Raw genomic sequence first — 18,706 nt, forward strand, 5'->3', positions numbered from 1 at the left:
CAGGTGAAGATAACTAGGTACATAAGGAAATGAGACACCATGAGCAAGAATCAGCACAAACACGTCAACAGAAATAATAATTATGTAACATGATAGAGATGCTAACTAATATTAAGGTGGTAATCATATTGCAATATATAAATTATCAAACGAACATAGTGTATACCTTAAACTTACACAATGTTATATGTCAATTATATTTCACTAATTTTTTTTTTTTTAATGCCTGCACCCACAGCACATGAATGTTCCCAGGCCAGAGGTCAAACTGGAGCTGCAGCAGAGGTCTATCCCACAGCCACAGTCACACTGGATCTAAGCAGCATCTGTGACCTATGCCACAGCTTATGGCCACACCAGATCCCCAACCTACTGAGCAAGGCCAGGGAATCAAACCCACATTCTCACAGAGACAATATCAAGTCCTTAACCTGCTGAGCCACAGTAGAACTCCTCACTAAGTTTTTTTAAAAAATACAACAGAAATAGACCACGATGACTTCAGATATTGGAATTATCAAGAAGTATGGCCTTAGGGAGTTCTCTTGTGGTTCAGCAGGTTAAGGATCCAGGGTTGTCACTGCTGTGGCTATGGTTTCAGCTGTGGCCCTAGTTCAATCCCTGGCCTGAGAACTTCTGCATTCTTTGGGATCAACCAAAAAAAAAAAAAAAAAAAAAAAAAAAAATGATGGCCTCAGAATCACAAGTTCAAAGATCCTCATGGACAAGCTCCTCCTTGAATTCGTTTGGAAATGCAAGGGGCCAGAATAGGCCAAACAATGTTGAGAAAGAACAAATTTAGAAGACTCACACTTCCCAACTTTAAAAATTACTACAGGGAGTTCCCATCATGGCGCAGTGGTTAACGACTCTGTCTGGGAACCATGAGGCTGTGGAGTCGATCCCTGGCCTTGCCCAGTGGGTTAAGGATCCGGCGTTGCCGTGAGCTGTGGTGTAGGTCGCAGCTCGGCTCGGATCTCTCGTTGCTATGGCTGTGGCCTAGGCCAGTGGCTATGGCTCCGATTAGACCCCTAGCCTGGGAACCTCCGTATGCCACTGGATCGGCCCTAGAAAAGGCCAAAAAACAACAACAACAACAACAAAAATTACTACAAAGTCACAATAGTCAAGACTGTGTAGGAGTTCCTTTGTGGCACAGTGGGTTAAGGATCTTGAGTTGTCAATGCAGCAACTCAGGTTGCTGCTGCGGCTTGAGTTCAGTCCCTGGCTTGGGAACTTCCACATGCTGTGGGTGCAGCCAAAAAAAAAAAGGCTGTGTAATACTGGCATAAGGATGGACATATAGACCCATGGAACAGAATCAAAAGTCCAGAAATAAACCCATACACTATGGTCCATTGCTTTGTTTGTTTGTTTGTTTGTTTGTTTGTTTGTTTTTGTCTTTTTGCCATTTCTTGGGCCGCTCCCGCGGCACATGGAGGGTCCCAGGCTAGGGGTCTAATCGGAGCTGTAGCCGCCGGCCTACGCCAGAGCCACAGCAACGCGGGATCCGAGCCGCGTCTGCAACCTACACCACAGCTCACGGCAACACCGGATCGTTAACCCACTGAGCAAGGGCAGGGATCGAACCCGCAATCTCATGGTTCCTAGTCGGATTCGTTAACCACTGCGCCACGACGGGAATTCCTGTTTGTTTGTTTTTGGCTACGCCTGCATCATGCAGAAATTCCCAGGCCAGGGATGGAACCTACACCACAGCTGTGACAATACTGCATCCTTAACTCACAGAGCCACGAGGGAACTCCCTATGGTCAACTGATTCTTGACAAGGGTGCCAAGAAAATGCAATGGGGGAGTTCCTGTTGTGGCTCAGTGGTTAACAAATCCAACGAGCAACCATGAGGTTGCGGGTTCGGTCCCTGCCCTTGCTCAGTGGGTTAATGATCTGGCGTTGCCGTGAGCTGTGGTGTAGGTTGCAAGTGCAGCTCGGATCCCGAGTTGCTGTGGCTCTGGCGTAGGCTGGTGGCTACAGCTCCGATTCGACGCCTAGCCTGGGAACATCCATATGCTGTGGGAGCTGCCCAAGAAATGGCAAAAAAAAAAAAAAAAAAGACAAAAAAAAAAAAAAGAAAGAAAGAAAATGCAATGGGGAAATAGTCTTTACGACAAATAAACCTGGGACAACTGGATTTTCTCATGCAAAAGAATGGAGTTGGGCTTCTATTTCACACCATATTCCACCACACCATTAGCTCAAAATGGTCCAACTCCTAAATCTAAGAGTTAAAATTATAAACCTCTTAGAAGAAAACAGGTGTAAATCTTATAACCTTGGATTTGGCAATTGTTTCTTAGATATGACATCTCAGCACCAGCAAGGAAAAAATAGCTAAATTGGACTTCATCAAAATTCAAAACTTCTGTGCTTCAAAGGTCACCACCGAGAAGGTGAAAAGAGCACATACCCCTGTGGTATGTATAGCAGGTTAAGGAGCCAGCATTGACAGAGCTGTGGCACAGTTCACAACTGCAGCGTGGGTTCAACCCTTGCCCCAGGAACTTCCATATGCCACGGGTGCATCTCCCCTGCCCCCCCAAAAAAAGAGAGAAAGAGAGAGAGAAAGAAAGAAAAGGAAGAATGTGAAAAGATAACCTACCAAATGGAAAAAAAATATTTGCAATTCAGATATCTGATAAGGGCTTAGTACTAGAATATATAAAGAACTCTTACAACTCAACAATAAAAATGACAAACAATGCATTTATAAATGAGCAAAACAGAGTTCCTACTGTGGCACAGCTGGTTGGGAACCAGGCGTTGTTTCTGAGGCGGCACAAGTTCAATCCCCTGGCCCAGTGCAGTGAGCTAAGGATCTGGCATTGCTGCATCTGTGGCACAGGTTGAAGCTGTGGCTCGGATTTGCTCCCTGGCCCAGGGAACTTCCATATGAAGTGCGTGTGGCTGAAAAAATTTTAAATGAGTGGAGTTCCTGTTGTGGCTCCGCAGTAACGAAACTGACAAGGATCCATTAGGACATGCATTTGATCTCTGGCCCTGTTCAGTGGGTTAAGGATCGATGTAGCCTTGAGCTGCAGTGTAGGTCACAGGCATGACGCAGTTCCCGTGTTGCTGTGGCTGTGGCTGTGGCTTAGGCCTGCAGTTGCAGCTCCAATTTGACCCCTAGCCTGAGAACTTCCATATGTCACAGTTTTGGCCCCAAAAAGCAAAAATAAATACATAAATAAAGGATTTGTGTGACTATTTCTCTAAAGAAGATATATGAGAGTTCCCGTCGTGGCTCAGTGGTTAACAAATCCGACTAGGAACCATGAAGTTGCAGATTCAATCCCTGGCCTCGCTCAGTGGGTTGAGGATCCAGCATTGCCATGAGCTGTGGTATAGGTTGCAGACAAGGCTCGGATCTGGCCTTGCTGTGGCTCTGGTGTAGGCCTGTGGCAGCAGCTGCAATTAGACCCCTAGCTTAGGAACCTCCATGTGCCGCAGGAGCGGCCCTAGAAATGGCAAAAAGACAAAAAAGAAGATATATGAACAGTCAATAAGTGCGTGAGAAGATGTTCAACATCATTAAACATTAGAAAAATGTAAATTAAAAGCACAAGGAGACACCATTCATACCCACTAGGATGGTTACAATAAAGAAGACAGACATTGGAGTTGGCCTGTTGGTTAAGAATCTGGCAGTGTCACCGCTGCGGCTCAGGTTACTGCAGCGGGTGAGTTCGATCCCTGGCCCAGGAACTTCTGTATGCCACAGGAGTGGCTTTAAAAAAAGGAAGACAAACATTGCGGAGTTCCTGTTGTGGCTCAGCTGGTTATGAACCCAATTAGTATCTACGAGGATATGGGTTCGATCCCTGGCCTTGCTCGTGTTAAGGATCCGGCGTTGCTGGTGTAGGTCACAGATGCGGCTTGGATCCTGTGTTGCTGTGGCTGTGGGGTAGGCAGCAGCTGCAGCTCCCATTCGACCTAGCCTGGGAGCTTCCATATGCTGCAGGTGCAGAGCTGATAAAAAAGAAAAAAGAGGAGTTCCCGTCGTGGCGCAGTGGTTAACGAATCCGACTAGGAACCATGAGGTTGCGGGTTCGGTCCCTGCCCTTGCTCAGTGGGTTAACGATCTGGCGCTGCCTTGAGCTGTGGTGTAGGTTGCAGACGCGGCTTGATCCCGTGTTGCTGTGGCTCTGGCGTAGGCCGGTGGCTACAGCTCCGATTCAACCCCTAGCCTGGGAACCTCCATATGCCGCGGAAGCGGCCCAAGAAATAGCAACAACAACAACAGCAAAAGACAAAAAAAAAAAAAAAAAAAAAAAAAAAAAAGAAAGAAAAAAGAAAAAAGAAAAAAAATCCAGGGGGAGGGGGAGGGAGTAGGATGGACTGGGAGTTTGGGGTTCATAGATGAAAACTATCCTTTTTAGGATGGATAAGCAATGAGGTCCTACTGTATAGCACAGGGAACTATAATCCAATCACCCTTGATAGAACATGATAGAAGATAATAGGAGAAAAAGAATGTATGTATATAACTGGGTCACTTGGCTGTACAAGCAGACATTGACGGAATATTGTAAATCAACTATAATAAAAAAATTTTTAAAAAAGAATACAGGAATGAATGAATGAACTAATGAACCAATGAGAATCAAGTTCCCTGGCACATCCCAGGCACAGACTGTCACTGGATTGCCACCAGTGGGGGAGGGGACAGGATCAGAAAAGACCAGGACAGGACGGTACAGCTGCAGGTAAAGTGAGGAGGTACCAGCGTCAGGCAGAGAGAACCCAGGAAAGAGGGGCGGTTGGTGGGCTTGGGCCTGGCAGGGGCCTCCCGCCAGGAATCTGTACAGCAAGCAGCTCTGGGCAGCCTTCCAACTTCCTTTCCCCATCGGGACCGAGTGGGGCACTCACAGCCTGCTGGTGAGGGCTTCCTCCTCTCCCTGCCCTGATGGCCCCTCCTGGTTGTAGTTGTTCTTCAGGGGCTGCCAGCTCAGTACAACCCTCAGACTCAGCGTGTGCACAGCCCCCCCTGCCCTGCCCCCGGCCCTGCCAGGAAGGCCTAAGACAGGCAGACGCCTCCTATCCAGCACCCAGGAGTGCCTGGGAGAGTCAACACAACTCAGAGCAGCAGACGTGGCCTTCGTGGGGTGGCTATGGGATGGGGGAACACCATGATGTGTGTCCCCGAGTCTCTTCACTGTAGGGATCTGCTAAGATGAGACTTAACTCTCTGCTGACTTGCAGTGGAGACCAAGAGCCCAGGGCTCCTTTTTCTCAGAAGCCTCAGCTCCACTGACAGCAGCACCCTAGACCTGGGGCGGGCGGCAAGGGGACAGTGGGGGAGGGCTTTCTCAGGGAGACAGGGGCCTGGATTGCTGGGGCGTGCATGCTGGAGACCAGCTCACATATCCACTCGACTCACATTTGTCAAGAGATTGCAGTGTGGCTTCAATAAGAGCCTGAACACTGAAGCCAGCCTGCCTGGGTGCAAATCCCAGCTCGGGCCTGGGCCACTTTGGGCAAGGGTATCATTTGATACCCTTGAGCCTCGGTCTCCACTTCTGTGAAATGGGCATCATAGTGGTGCCTAAGTCTTAGGATTGAGTTAAGTAGTTCTTTTGACAGCCCCTGGCTGTTTTGTTGTTGTTGTTGTTGTTTTAGGGCCACACCCGAGGCATATGAACGTTCCCAGGCTAGAGGTCCAGTTGGAGCTGTAGCTGCCAGCCAGAGCCACAGCCACAGCAACGTGGGATCCCAGCCGCATCTGAGACCCACGCTGCAGCTTGCAGTAATACCGGACCCTTAACCCACTGAGCAGGGCCAGGGATCAGACCTGCATCTTAATGGATTCTAGTCGAGTTCCTTACTGCTGAGCCACAACGGGAATTCCAGGCCCTGGCTGTTCTAAGGGAATTCTCACTCTTAGCACCCAGCACTCAGTGTTTGGGTGGCGCTGAGAGCCAAAGTCCCCAGCTTCATGGAGCTCATGGCCAAGTGGAGGCTGGACAAACTATAAACAAGGATTTGAATAAATAAACAAGATCTTCATGATTTGGAGATAAGGGCTGGGAGGACATAATCAGAGGTTTATAATGGGGAGTGTGGGAGGGGGTGTCAGGGAAAGCCACTCTAAGGAGGGAATATTTGAGCAGATTCCAGAAGGATGAGAAGGCAAGCAGCTATACGATGATCTGGGCAAAGTGAATTCCAAGAAGGGCCAAGAGCATGTGCAAAGGCCCTGAGGCAGGAACTAACTTGGCCCGCCCAGGAACAGAAGGGAGGTGGGCGTGCTGGACGATTCTTTGCTGTAGCGGCTGTACTACAGGATGTTTATCAGCTTCCCTGACCTCTACAGCTAGACACACCTCCAATGGTGACAAAAATGTCTTCTGCCGTTGTCAGATTTCCCATAGGGGCAAAATCACCACTGGTTTAGGGAGAGCATGGTGAGATGAGTCATCCAGGTTGCTAGGCCCCTGGTGCCTCAGAAGCCACTTAGGGGGAGTTGGGTGATGAGAGAGTCAAAGAGGCTGGGATGTGGCTGGGAGAAGAGATGCCTGGTTCATGCCCTAGCCCTGCCAGGGGCTGAGCCACACCCAGCTCTGCACCAGCCTCCTTGATAACCTCCATCTTGCTCCTCCATCCAAAATACACCTCTATGCAGTTCCCACCGTGCAGAATCAGCATCTCTGCGGCACCAGGATGCAGGTTCCATCCAGGCCTGTACAATGGGTTAAAGGATCTAGTGTTGCTACAGCAACTGTGGTTCTGATCAGATCCCTGGCCAAAGAACTCCATGTGCTACAGGGAGGCCAAAACAGAAAAAATAAACATGAAATAAAATAAAATAGAATGAAATAAAATAAAATATGCCTCCTGTCCATCTCAGCCTCCCCTCTTTTCTTTTTTTCCTGTCTTTTTAGGGCTGCACCTGTGGCATATGGAGGTTCCCAGGCTAGGGGTTGAATCAGAGCTGCAGCTGCTGGCCTACGCCACAGCCATAGCAGTGCTGGTTCCTTAACCCATTGAGTGGGGCCAAGAATGGAACCTGCATCCTCCTGGATAGTAGTTGGGTTTGCTACTGCTGAGCCACAACAGGAACTCCCCTGCCTCCCCTCTTTGTCCCCCAAGCTCTCAGGGCAGGCTCCGGAGCCACTCCCCAGCCTTCCCAGCCTCTGAGCTTTGATCCTTTAGGTAGACCACACCCCAGGGAAGCTCAGGTAACAGGTCCTCAAAATATCTCCTAGGGACAGGTGGTCTCAGACCCACTGACCAGAATGAAAGCAGACAGAGGGGTCCTCCCTTGGCGCCCCATTCAGGGGAGGCATGGATGGAGCCGCCTAGACTGCAGCCCCCTTCCTTCTGGGGAGGCCCTGTCCCTCCCCCGTCTCTGCTCTCTGGCTTCCTCTTTCTCAAACTTGCCCCCCCTGCCATCCTGACATTCTCATTCATCCTGTCTGTCTCCCACTGTAGCTTGTTCCTCTGGCACCGGCTCTGTCCTTCCCTGTTTCTCTCCTCTGTCTTGGTCTCTTTCCCTCCCTCAGCCCCCCACCCACCCTCTGCCTCCCCCTCTAAAGTCTGTCTCTCTCTCCCCCAGTGGCTCCAGTGGTTTGGACAAGCTCAGCTCCCTTCTGCCCAGATGACCTCACTTCCCCACCACACTCTCTCACACACACACACACACACACACACACACACACACACGCATGCACACTGATTTCTGGCTGCGTTTCACTCTGAATCTGCAGGCCCTCAGCCCCAGCCCTGGTCTACCTGGCCAGGTCCGAGGGGCGGGGAGGAAAAGCCACCCTCACTGCACCTGGCCTGTAACCTGCCTCGGTGCCGCCCAGCAACCTCACAGCAGCCCCTCAACCCCTTCCCAGCAATCTCCCTCCCGTCATCCCCTGGGGCTGCAGGGACAGACTCAAGGGTCAGAGGGGGCCCCCTCCTCCACTCCCCAGGATGGACTAGCCATTCCCCAGGTCCCCTCCCCTCCCCTTTACTTTCTGCAAAGGGGCCAGCCCTGGCCTGGGAGCTGGAAACCTGGGTCCAGTCGGCTTAGCCACCAGCACCCTGGGTGACCTTGGACTTGTGCCTCAGTCTCTTCTTCTGTAAAAGGGACATTGACGTCAATCTTGCAGTAATGATGGGAGGATCAAATGGGCTTATTTAGCCCCGTGCCTGGCACGCAGCAGGCACTTGCAGAGACAGGCACGAGGATTCTGGGGACAGCCTCCCGCCTACCTGCTCCACCCCCAGTCTAAGCCCTGGGCACCTCTGTAGTTAGCCCCCCACTGGCAGCCTGTCTCCAGGAGAACTTCCCGGCAGACTTGGGGGGTCAGAGGGAGGGGGGACCGGCCTCCTGCCTTCTAATTTAGATTCCTGGGTTTATGGCAGGAAGCACAGTGAGACTGACGCTGTAATTAAGGCGATTCCTGAGGCTGCGGCAGGAGGCAGGGAGAAGAGCCCACCACAGGGCTGGCCCCCCACTTCTCTCTGCCCCTCTGCCAGAAGCCCCAACTCAGGCCTTCAGCAGGCAACTCTGCCTTAAATGCCTTGCTCCTGCACTCCGTTTTGCAGTCCAGGAAACCAGAGACGGGTGGCTGCATACCAAGGGCCACACAGCACTCAGGGACACACGCGTGAGCAGCCCCTGGGGGCCCCCCCTCTGCCCGCTGTGGTCCAGCCGGGGTGCAGGGAGAGTCCAGACACGTGGCTCCTTTGTTCTGTCCACCCCTGGACCCCAGGCCCCATCATCTCTGGGTCCCCCTCCCCCCGCATTCCTGAGGCGTCTGGGCAGAATCTGACCAGGGCTGTGGCAGGAGGGGCAGATCCCGCCCAGGGGTCAAGACCAGAGCAGCAGCTTGGGTCCAAACACCCGCCTCCCGCCTCCCACTTGAGTCTTCTGCCCTAACTGAAGCCTGGGGCTGTACTGGGGTCGGCAGTGGCCCAGGAGGGGACCTGGGGGCTCAGGATGTCTGACAATCTCTCCCATCCGTGAGGCCCCAGGAGCTCAAATCTTCACTCTGCTCCTCGCTGGGTAACATCTCTAAGCCTCAGTGTTCTCATCTATACAATGGAGCAACCATCGCCAGGGTGGCCAGCTCCCCTTCCTGCCCCTGGCTAGACTCAGAAAGAGATCCCGCTAGACCATACGCATGTGAATGTCACTGATCCCCAGCCGCCCTCTAGTCCTAGCCCTGCCATGCTCTGTGGCTTTGGGCAAGCCTCTTGCCTATCCTGGGCCTCTGCATCCTCCTTGGTGAAAATGAGGGGTTTGAACAGAATCAGGGGTTCAGATCCTGGGTTTCACATGCCGGTACCAATTCAAAAAACAGGGGCAGACGTGGGCGGGGCTGTGACTTTCTGCTTTGCCAAGTCAAGATATTTTTAAAAACATTGTCAAGTGCAAAGACACAGGAACAGCAAGGTGAGGCAAGGCGCTGACACCCTGGGGGCCTTTTTTTCTCCCATCCTGCAGCCAACATCTTTGCCCCAGACAGCCTCGGATTCCGGGCTGGGCTCAGGGCTCCAACCCAAGGGCTGGGCTGTTTGGGGGGGATGTGTGTGTGTGTGTGTGTGTGTGTGTTTGAGATGGTGGCTAGGGGAGGCTGCCGAGGGCCAGGGGTGGCACTCCCACACCATAAAGGGCCAGCTCTGTCTGATAGGCTCAGGGCAGAGCCAGCGCCCAGCCTGGGCCCCATGGAGCGAACACTGGGTCTGGGTAATAGATATGGATTGGGACGGGGGTGGGAAGGGGTGCCAGGAATTCCTCAAGCTGGGGAGAAAGAGGACTTTGTTGTCCGAAACCAAGCTACCCCTGGCCTCCTTGCATGCCCAGGCATTCTGCCAAGGATAGAGAAACCCACTGGGGAGGCAGTGGTGGGGGGCGAGGGGTGCAGAGGCCTCTCCTGGAGCTGCTGCCTCCCCCCACCTAGGTGTCCCCGATTGGCTGCACCCTCCTCCCAGCTGTGGGCCTAGACAGGTCTTTCAAAGGGTACAGATGCCAACCTAGGAGGGGGCTTGGCTGAGGGTTAAAACCCAAGGAGAGATGGAGGTGAGGTGGGGGTGCCAGGACTAGGAAACTCACTGCCCCCACCTGCAGTGGGGGTGGGTTACAGTGGCAGGGGGGCTAATGGTTTGGAGCAGCATTTTCTGGGTGCTCAGACTCTTTCATCCAGCCCTCAGGGCAACCCCAGGAGAGGAGTACTGTTAGTCCCACTTTACAGATGAGTAAATGGAGGTTCAGAAAGGGGGGGCAGGCAAGTTAGTGGGAGAGGAGCTGCTGCCAGTCAGGCCCTCTGACCCCAGAGCTTGAGCTTCAGAAGCCCTGCCCTCTCCTCCCTTAGGGACACCAAGGAGAAGGAAGGGGTTGCCCAGCCAGCCCCAGGCCAGGCACCCCCTCGCCGAGTCCCAGTCCAAAGTGGCCAGGCCTGGGGTGGGTGCTGGCCACTGCCTTTTAGGGTTTCAGGGTTCAGATGACCAACCCATGATACAGACCACTATGGCTCTTGGTAGGTGTTTCTTTCTTTTCTTTTGTTTTCTTTTTTTTTTTTTTTTTTTTTGGTTGCCCCTTGGCATATGGAGTTCCTGGACCAGGGATCAGATCTGAGCTATAGCTGGGTCTAAGCCACAGCTGTGGCAACGCCAGATCTTAACCCACTGTACCGCTCTGGGGATCGAACTTGTATCCCAGCACTCCTAAGATGTCGTGAATCCCCTTAGCACTCCAGCAGGAATTTCCTCTTGGGAGGTGTTTCATAAATGTTCATCAAGGCTGCTGGGTGACAAGTGCTAACCCTCTTAGGCGTTGGTCCCCCATCTGCGCACTGAGGCTGCTTCCCCCCGTTAGACCTGGGGGGGGCCATCTTTCAGGGGCGTTCCCCTTCTGACTACAGCTGACTCTGCTTCTTCTCCCCCCACCTCACCCCAGGCCCCCTGAAGCCTCTGTCCCTTCAGGGACCCAGGAGGAGTTTCTGCTTCCAGCCTCCTCACAGGTTTTGATCCTCCACGAGGGGGACCTGGAGTGAGAGAGGCGGGCCTGGAATCCCTTTGTCTCTGTTGCCCCACTTGCTGGGATCGCAGTGAGCAGGGCTGGGGACATGGGGACAGCAACTGGTAGTGGCAGCCGGGACTCCAGCCGGACCTGGAGGCCCAGCCCAGGGAGGCGGCAAGCTCTGGAATGCACACCCTCTTTCTGCCCCCTCCCTCTGCAGCCTGTGACTCACTTCAGACACAGGGTTAAAACACAAAGCACCTTCCTTTGTCCCTAGTCTGTGCTTAATAGGATTGCGGTGGGAGCAGGGGGAGTGGGCCTCTGGTCAGGGGCACTTCCCCCTCTATGGCCACAATGAGGCCCTGTGACATCACGCTGCCCCCTGCCGTGATGTCAGAGGCCACTACAATGGACCTTCCCAGACAGATGGCTGGGGGGCGGGGGGCGGGGCTGGGACACCTGCATCCTCAGCGGCTCAGTCCTGCTTCCAAGGCCCTGCAAGGCCAGCCAGGCAGTGGCTCTGGTCTTACAAATGGCAGGCAAAAAAATGATTTTTTGATTTTTTTGGCCACGCCCCTGGTATGTGGCAGTACCTGGGCCAGGAATCCACCCTGTGCCTCGGGGGCAACCTGAGCCTGTGCAGTGACAGCACAAGGTCCTTAGCCCACTGCACCACAAGGGAACTCCTAGATGATTTTTTTTTTTTTTTTTTTTGTCTTTTTAGGGCCATACCCATGGCATATGGAGGTTCCCAGGCTAGCGGTCCAATCGGAGCTGTAGCTGCCAGCCTACGCCACGGCCACAGCAACACCAGTTCCGAACTGCATCTGTGACCTACACCACAGCTCACAGCAATGCCAGATCCTTAACCTACTGAGTGAGGCCAAGGATCAAACCGGCGTCCTCCTGGATCTTAATCAGATTTGTTTCCACTGAGCCACAGCGGGAACCCAGATGATTTTTTTTTTTTAAACAAGCACAATCTTGAAAATGAATGTTAGATTTTTCTTGCCCCTCCCGTTAAGAACAGTTAAGCTGCTCCTCGGTGCCCCCCACCCCCCACAGCCTTGCTGCCTGGGTCCTGCCCTCAAAGCTGCAGCTACACTGGCCTTCCTTCAGCTTCTGAGTTGAACAGCCTCACTCTTCCCCTACCACCTCAATCCTTCAAGTCAGCTTAGAAACTGCCTCCTCCAGGAAGCCTTCCCTGACTCACCCTAGACTGAACAAGCTGTTCTTTCTCTGGGTCCTGCAACCCCCACACAGTCATAGCACAGCAGCATCTATCTTTTGAGGATCCTTGTTTCCATGAGTGTCCCCCCCCCGGGCAGATTAGGGAGTGGGGGGGCCTGTGAGGGGACCATTTGCACCCAGAGCCACTCATGGATTCCTACATCAGATGTGGGGGGGCTGCCCCCCAGGAGTCAGGTCTGAGAAACCAGGAGCCGTGAAACAGGCCTGTCTTTGCCCTCATGGAACTGGCTGCCAGGCAGGAGGTGGCATCTCCAACAGATAATTATCACATCATGTGAGCCTGTAGCTGCAGAGTTGAAGTAGATGAAGGAAATATGGTGGACGCTAGGGCGCCTTTAAATTGGGTGACGGGGGGATCCTCTCTCAGGCTGTGCTGCATGAACTGAAAGGTCAGAGGAAGCTGGTGAGTCATGCCTAGGGTGTGGGGAGGAGCTCCAGGCAGCAGATGGCACATAGTAGGCCCTGAAGAAGGCCTAGGCTCATTTACTTGGAAACCCATCCGTGGAGAGCACAGCTCTGGAGCAAGGTGCCCAGTTCGGATCCTGACTCTGCCACTGGCTCAGAGCAGGGCTTTGGGCAAGTCTTTCCCCTTTACATGCCCCACAGTAGGGTGACCAGGTAGGTTATCATCCAAACAGGGACAGAGAGTGGAGAGGGAGGCACTCTTACCAATCACATAGGACAACTGACCTCGCCTGGGATATGCAGTTGGGCAAATGGGATATGCAGCACCCCCAACCCATGGGGTAGGTCATGGCAGTTACAGTTCACAGGGTTCTTCATATGAAGAAAGGAACTGGGGGAGTTCCCACTAGGGGGGCAGCGGGTTAAGTTTCCGGCATTGCGGAAGCTGAGATGTAAGTCACAGCTTTGGCTCAGATTCGATCCTGGGCCAGGGAATGTCCATATGCCGTGGGGGCAGCCAAAGAAGAAAAGGAAAGAGGGGACAGCTCAGAGAAGAGAGTCAGGGATAGAGAGACACACTTTTGCAGGTCATTCTAGCCCCGCTGTGGTTCTTGTACTGCAATGGGGGCACCGGAGGGTGGGGCTGATTTTCCCAAAGCAATGGTGGCAGGAATGGTTCTGGAGGTGGAGGATGCAGAGCTCGAGCTGGGGCTGAAAGCATGAGTGCAATTTCCATAAGCGTAACTAAGGGAGGGGGACCTATGTAGGGAGGGGCGAAGGCTCAGATGGAAAATTGAGGATAGGCTGGGGGGTCTGGAAGGAGCAGGGGGAGGGGTACGGAGTTTGGGGGAAGAGGTGTGATGGATGCATCCTGGGGCCTCTGAGTGTATCTGTCTGGGCCCTGATGCTGGGATTGGCGTGCCTGCCCCCAAGGCCTGGTCCTGGAGGGGAGGGAAGGACCCCTCTGCCCAGCAGGAGACCTGGTCACGCAGCTGCTTGGATGCCAGACCAGAGTGGAAACTGCATCCGTCCATCCAGGCTGCTGAGGCCACTGGGGAATGTGATGAGGCTGCTGAAACGGGGCCCCTGGCGGGGAGGGAAGCGGCCACAGCTTCCCAGAAACCCAGCTCTGGTTCTGAGAGCTGACAGAGAATAGCTGACAAGGTTGAGCTAGAAAGCCAGACTCCGAGGGGCTGGAGCAGGGCCTGCTGCCCGGAGCTGCCTGGGGAGAGGGCGCCAGGGGGCTGGGGGTGGGGGTGAGGGGTGGGGAGGGCAGGAGGCCCTTATCCCCCGCTGGGATGGACTTCTTCCAGCCCTCCACGTTACGAATGGACTAACCGAGAGCCAGGAAGCCATGGGACAGGCCGAGGGTCCCACAGCAAGGTCATCAGGAGGTGCCTAACAGAGCCTTCTCCCCTTCATCTTCCAGCTGCCTTGCCCCCTAGGGACCCCTCCCACTCATGTCCCCAGATGTCACTTGGCAGCAAGCAGTGGAATAAGATGGCCTTTGTCTCATGTTCAGCTCTGTCATCTCCTAGCTGTGGGATCTTGGTCTGATACCATAACCTCACTGAGCCTCAGTGTCCCCATCAGTAAAATGGGGATTAATCTATGCCTTGCCTAGTCATTGCGATTCTTTTTTTTTTTTTTTTTGGTCTTTTTGTCTTTTCTAGGGCCACACCTGTGGCATATGGAAGTTCCCAGGCTAGGGGTCTAATTGGAGCTATAGCCACTGGCCCACACCACAGCTCACAGCAACGCCAGATCCTTAACCCACTGAGCAAGGCCAGGGATCGAACCCGCAACCTCATGGTTTCTAGTCAGATTTGTTAACCACTGAGCCACGATGGGAACTCCTAGTCATTGTGATCCTTCAATAAGGCTTTGGAAGTCTTGGGCTTGGCACACTGACTGGCACATAGTAGGTGTACAGAAATGCTCAGTCCCTCCTCCTTTACTGCCTGCATGGTCCTGGCCAGCCAGCAGGAGCTGAGCCCATCTGCATGGCACGTCTTCCGACACAACCTGTGTTTTGGCTTATTGAATCATCTGGCTCCCCATGGCTCTACCGGGCCCCCAGGTCCCCAAAGCCTGGCCCCTCTCTCTTTCATTCTTTGTTTATTGAGCAAATATTTATTGAGGGCCACCTAGGTGCCAGATACCATTCTGGGGTGAGGATAATTGAGGCCCAAGGCACAGCATGGGCGAGGGCACAGAAGGCCGGAGCTGAGAACGCAAGCACTTTATACACGGGATGCGACCCTCTGTTCTAGCAGCATCTGGCCCTCTCCTGGGCCACAGCTGGAGGTGGAGCGTGGAGGCGGGAGGAGGGGCAGAGAGCTCACCCATTCCTCTGTGATTTACTAATTAATTAGAAAATCCAAGGCCGATGCCTGGTGATAACTGTTTTAACTTGCCACCTAGACTGGGAACAGCAGAGAAAAAGGGCAACCCCGCACCCAGCACCTTCATAATTGTTACCTTTGCCTCCTCTAGGGCTTTGTTGGGTGCATCAAAGGGCTGCCTAGGCCCCTGCAGCTCAGAGCCCAGGGAAGGCGTCGGGCTGCAGGCCCACTTCGCAGCTGAGATGACGGAGGCCGGGGGGAGGTTTCTGCTTAGGGTGGGAATGAGAGCAGGGCTGGCGTCATAGGGCTGCTCATGGCAGCCAGGGGCTAGGGTGGCATGGGAGCCAACATGGGGCTTGTCCTGGTCACATGGGGGAGATTCAGGCCCTCCTCACTGAGGTCTGGAGTGTGGAGGGTAGGGACATGCTCTTCTGGGGACACTTCTCTTCCCCTTACCTGGTAGACTCCCACTTGACCTTGGCCTCCACTTGGATGGCTCCTCTTCCTCTGGGAAGCCTGCCTGAACCTTCCAGCCTGGGTCAGGTGCAGCTCTCCTGGCTCTTATGATACCCAGCTCCTCTCCTTAGCCTGGGTCCCTCTGTGTGCCACAGCTGCCCCCACCTAAGAGCCCCATGAAGGCTGAGAAGGACCTTAGGCATCTCTGCAGCCCCCGTGCCCAGCCTGGCCCAGAGCAGCGGGAAGCTGCCCACAGCCTCCATCCTCTCCCTTCCCCACTCCAAGCTGGGTGCCTGGGCCCAGCCGCTGTGGCATTTGGAGAACTTGGGCAGGTTCCGTGGCCTCCGTTTCCCCAGTGTTCTCAAACCATATCTAGGGAGGGGCCCATCACAGCAGAGAGAGTAGATGGTCCTGTGTTGGCAGTTGAAGGAGGCAAGCGGAACACCATGTTATCAAGGCCCCAGACTGCCTGGGCTCGACTCCTGCATGAGCCCGTGGGCTCTGGCAAGCCACTTAACTCCCTGAGCATCATTGTTCAAATCCTGTAAAACGGGACAACGAGGGGACCCAGCTCCAAGGGCTGTTGGAAGGATTAAATGAGTAAATTTGGGAAAAGCGCTTGGGACAGTGGGTGGCGCCCAGTAACCCCTGGGTAAGTGTTTGCTGACACCTGATGATCAAATTCAAGCAACAAATTCCTGTTGCTCTGGGTTGGTTGGTTGGTTTGTTATTTCGTGGGTGACGTCAACTTGCTTACAGTAGGGTTTGCCAGGTTTCTCTACCATAAAATTGTTTGTTTTTCTTTTTTAACCCTTGTTTTACTTCCTTTCTTTCCAAGGTATATGATAGGTCCAGTCCACCACACTCAGGGCAGTGGGAAATGAAACTCTACCTCCTGGAGGGGGAAAAGCTGTGTAAATTATCTGGAATTCTTCTATAGGGAAGATGTGTCTCACCTTCCCCATGTATTTATTTCTTCAACCATTATACCAGTAGGGACTCATGGATATATATATATATATATATATATATATATATATATATATATATATATATATTTTTTGTCTTTTTAGAGCCACACCTGCGGCATATGGAGGTTCCCAGGCTAGAAGTCTAATCGGAGCTATAGCCACCAGCCACAGCCACAGCCACAGCCACGCCAGATCCAAGCCATGACAGCGACCTACACTACAGCTTACGGTGATACCAGATCCTTAACCCACTGAGCACGGCCAGGGATCAAATCCGCATCCTCATGGGTACTAGTCAGATTCATTTCCACTGAGCCATGACGGGAACGCCTCATGGATATTTATTTTATTCTTTGGACTATAATTCTATTTGTTCTATTGCTCATCCTGGTCTAAATGTGGCCACTGGGATCTCTTTCGCGTTGGCTTCTGTGTATTTTTTGAACATTTCCTTATTCTCTAGCACGACAATAAGCTCCAGACTCATCTTGCATTTTCCCTCCTCAGCCCTAGGGTCAGTCATTTCTCTAAGGAGCCCTGGGTCCTTTTATTGGAGAGTGCTGTTTAGGAACCAAGATCTTGGGGCTGGATGTGCTTATTGCTACTGTGGTGTCACTACTTCTAGGCCCTCTAGGGGGAACTGGGTCTGGCTTAATTTTTTCAAAATTGCCATTCATAGAGTCTGTGTGGGGTTCAAGACAATTTGTCTACCAGCCTTTGGGCACAGACCCCAGTCTGTAACCCATAGGCCTGAGTAACCTTTTTTTTTTTTTTTTTTTTTTTTTTTTTTTGCTTTTTAGGGTCACACTTGCAGCATATGGAAGTTCCCAGGCTAGGGGTCAAATCAGAGCTACACCTGCCGGCCTAAGATACTGCCACAGCAAGTTGGGATCCAAGCCGTGTCTGCAAACTGTACCACAGCTCATGGCGAGGCCGGATCCTTAACCCACTGAGTGAGGCCAGCGACCAAACTCGAATCTTTGTGGATCCTAGTCGGACTCGTTTCCACTGTGCCACAAAGGTAACTCCGTGTAATCTCAAGTGCCCTTAGAGGGCATTATGTCCATTGGGGCTCTGAGTAAGAGACAGAGACAGAGAACTTGAGCACATGCAGCCACCTCCCCACATGCTGAGCCGTATCGAGTGTCCACTCCTATTTGCCAGTGGGGCCATCAAGTGGCTGAGTTGCTTTGAGAAGGGGACCTAGCCTGGCCTCATGTACCCTCACAACCCAGATTGCTGGCGAAGTATAGACTTGCTATACAGCTTTGTCAGTGATGGTGGCAATAGTTACAGCCCAGTAACAGAGCCATCTGGCCACCTGGGACAGGTCAGGCAAAGGTCAGGTCCCAGGAAGGCCTGACTCCGTCTCCATGTCCAGCACTAAGGGCGGGGGAAGACCTGCTGAGCTGGTCCCTGTGTTCTCATACCTTTAGTTGGGAGCGCAGTAATCACGTCTTCCCTGCTTAAAATCTTCAGTGGCTCCCCATTGCCCTCAAGTTAAAATCCCCACTCCCAGACCTGCCTTACAAGGCCCTGGAGACCTCTTCACACCCTCACAACACCACCTTGCTTGTGGTTCTTCCTTGCACAACCGCTCGGCCTCCACCTCCACAATTTACTCTGCCTGCATCACCCTCTCCTACTTGTCTCTGAGCCTGAGCTCTGGATCACCTCCTCCAGGAAGTCCTGTGTCCCAGATCCCTTCGGCTCAGCTAGTCCCATCTCCAGCCACCTGAATGACACCTTCCGAAGGCCCACTGTGAACAACCTCTGGCGCACAACCTGGTATGGTGAATGCTCAGGGTTTGAAATCAGAGCTTTGGTTTCCCTCAAGGCCTCTGCCCCTTTCAGCTGTGTGGCTTAGGGCACGTCACTGCACAGCTCTGAGCCTTAGTCTCCTCCTCTGTGGAAACAGCATCTCACTGGGATCCAAGGCCCTGCTTTCAAGTCTGGCTTCTGCCTCTAACTCGCTGTGTGGCCTCGGGCAAACCTGGTCCCTGGGTCCAGGCTCAGTTTTCTTCTTCTGTAAAATGGGGCTGCCCGCAAAACTCAAGAGTGCTAAGGCTCCAACAAGCTCACACTTGCGAAGTGTTTTATAAACCTCAGAGCCCTATGTGGATGAAGCGCCTACTTCAACAGCTCTGTGGTGTGTAGGAGGGAGGCCGATAGCTGCTCTCATCATTCTGCCCCAGCCCCCAGGCCTCCACAAGCCTTGAGATCAAAGGTGACATGGAGGCTGGGCTGGGCTGGGCCTGCTCCCTGGCCTGCTGCCCACCTCCCACCCACCCCAGCTCCCAGGGTTACA

General features: G+C 53.1%; 1 protein-coding gene across 1 annotated transcript in view; it reads right to left on the reverse strand.

The window, feature by feature from the left end:
* Nucleotides 1–18,706, reverse strand: part of FAM131C (family with sequence similarity 131 member C) — a 301,322-nt gene that overhangs the window by 39,583 nt on the left and 243,033 nt on the right. The window lies entirely within an intron of this gene.

Source organism: Sus scrofa, chromosome 6 (genome assembly GCF_054392235.1).
Source record: "Sus scrofa isolate SSC_HxYL_T2T_F1_AM1 chromosome 6, Sscrofa_HxYL_maternal_Yorkshire_Landrace_v2.0, whole genome shotgun sequence".
In the NCBI taxonomy this organism is placed as follows: domain Eukaryota; kingdom Metazoa; phylum Chordata; class Mammalia; order Artiodactyla; family Suidae; genus Sus; species Sus scrofa.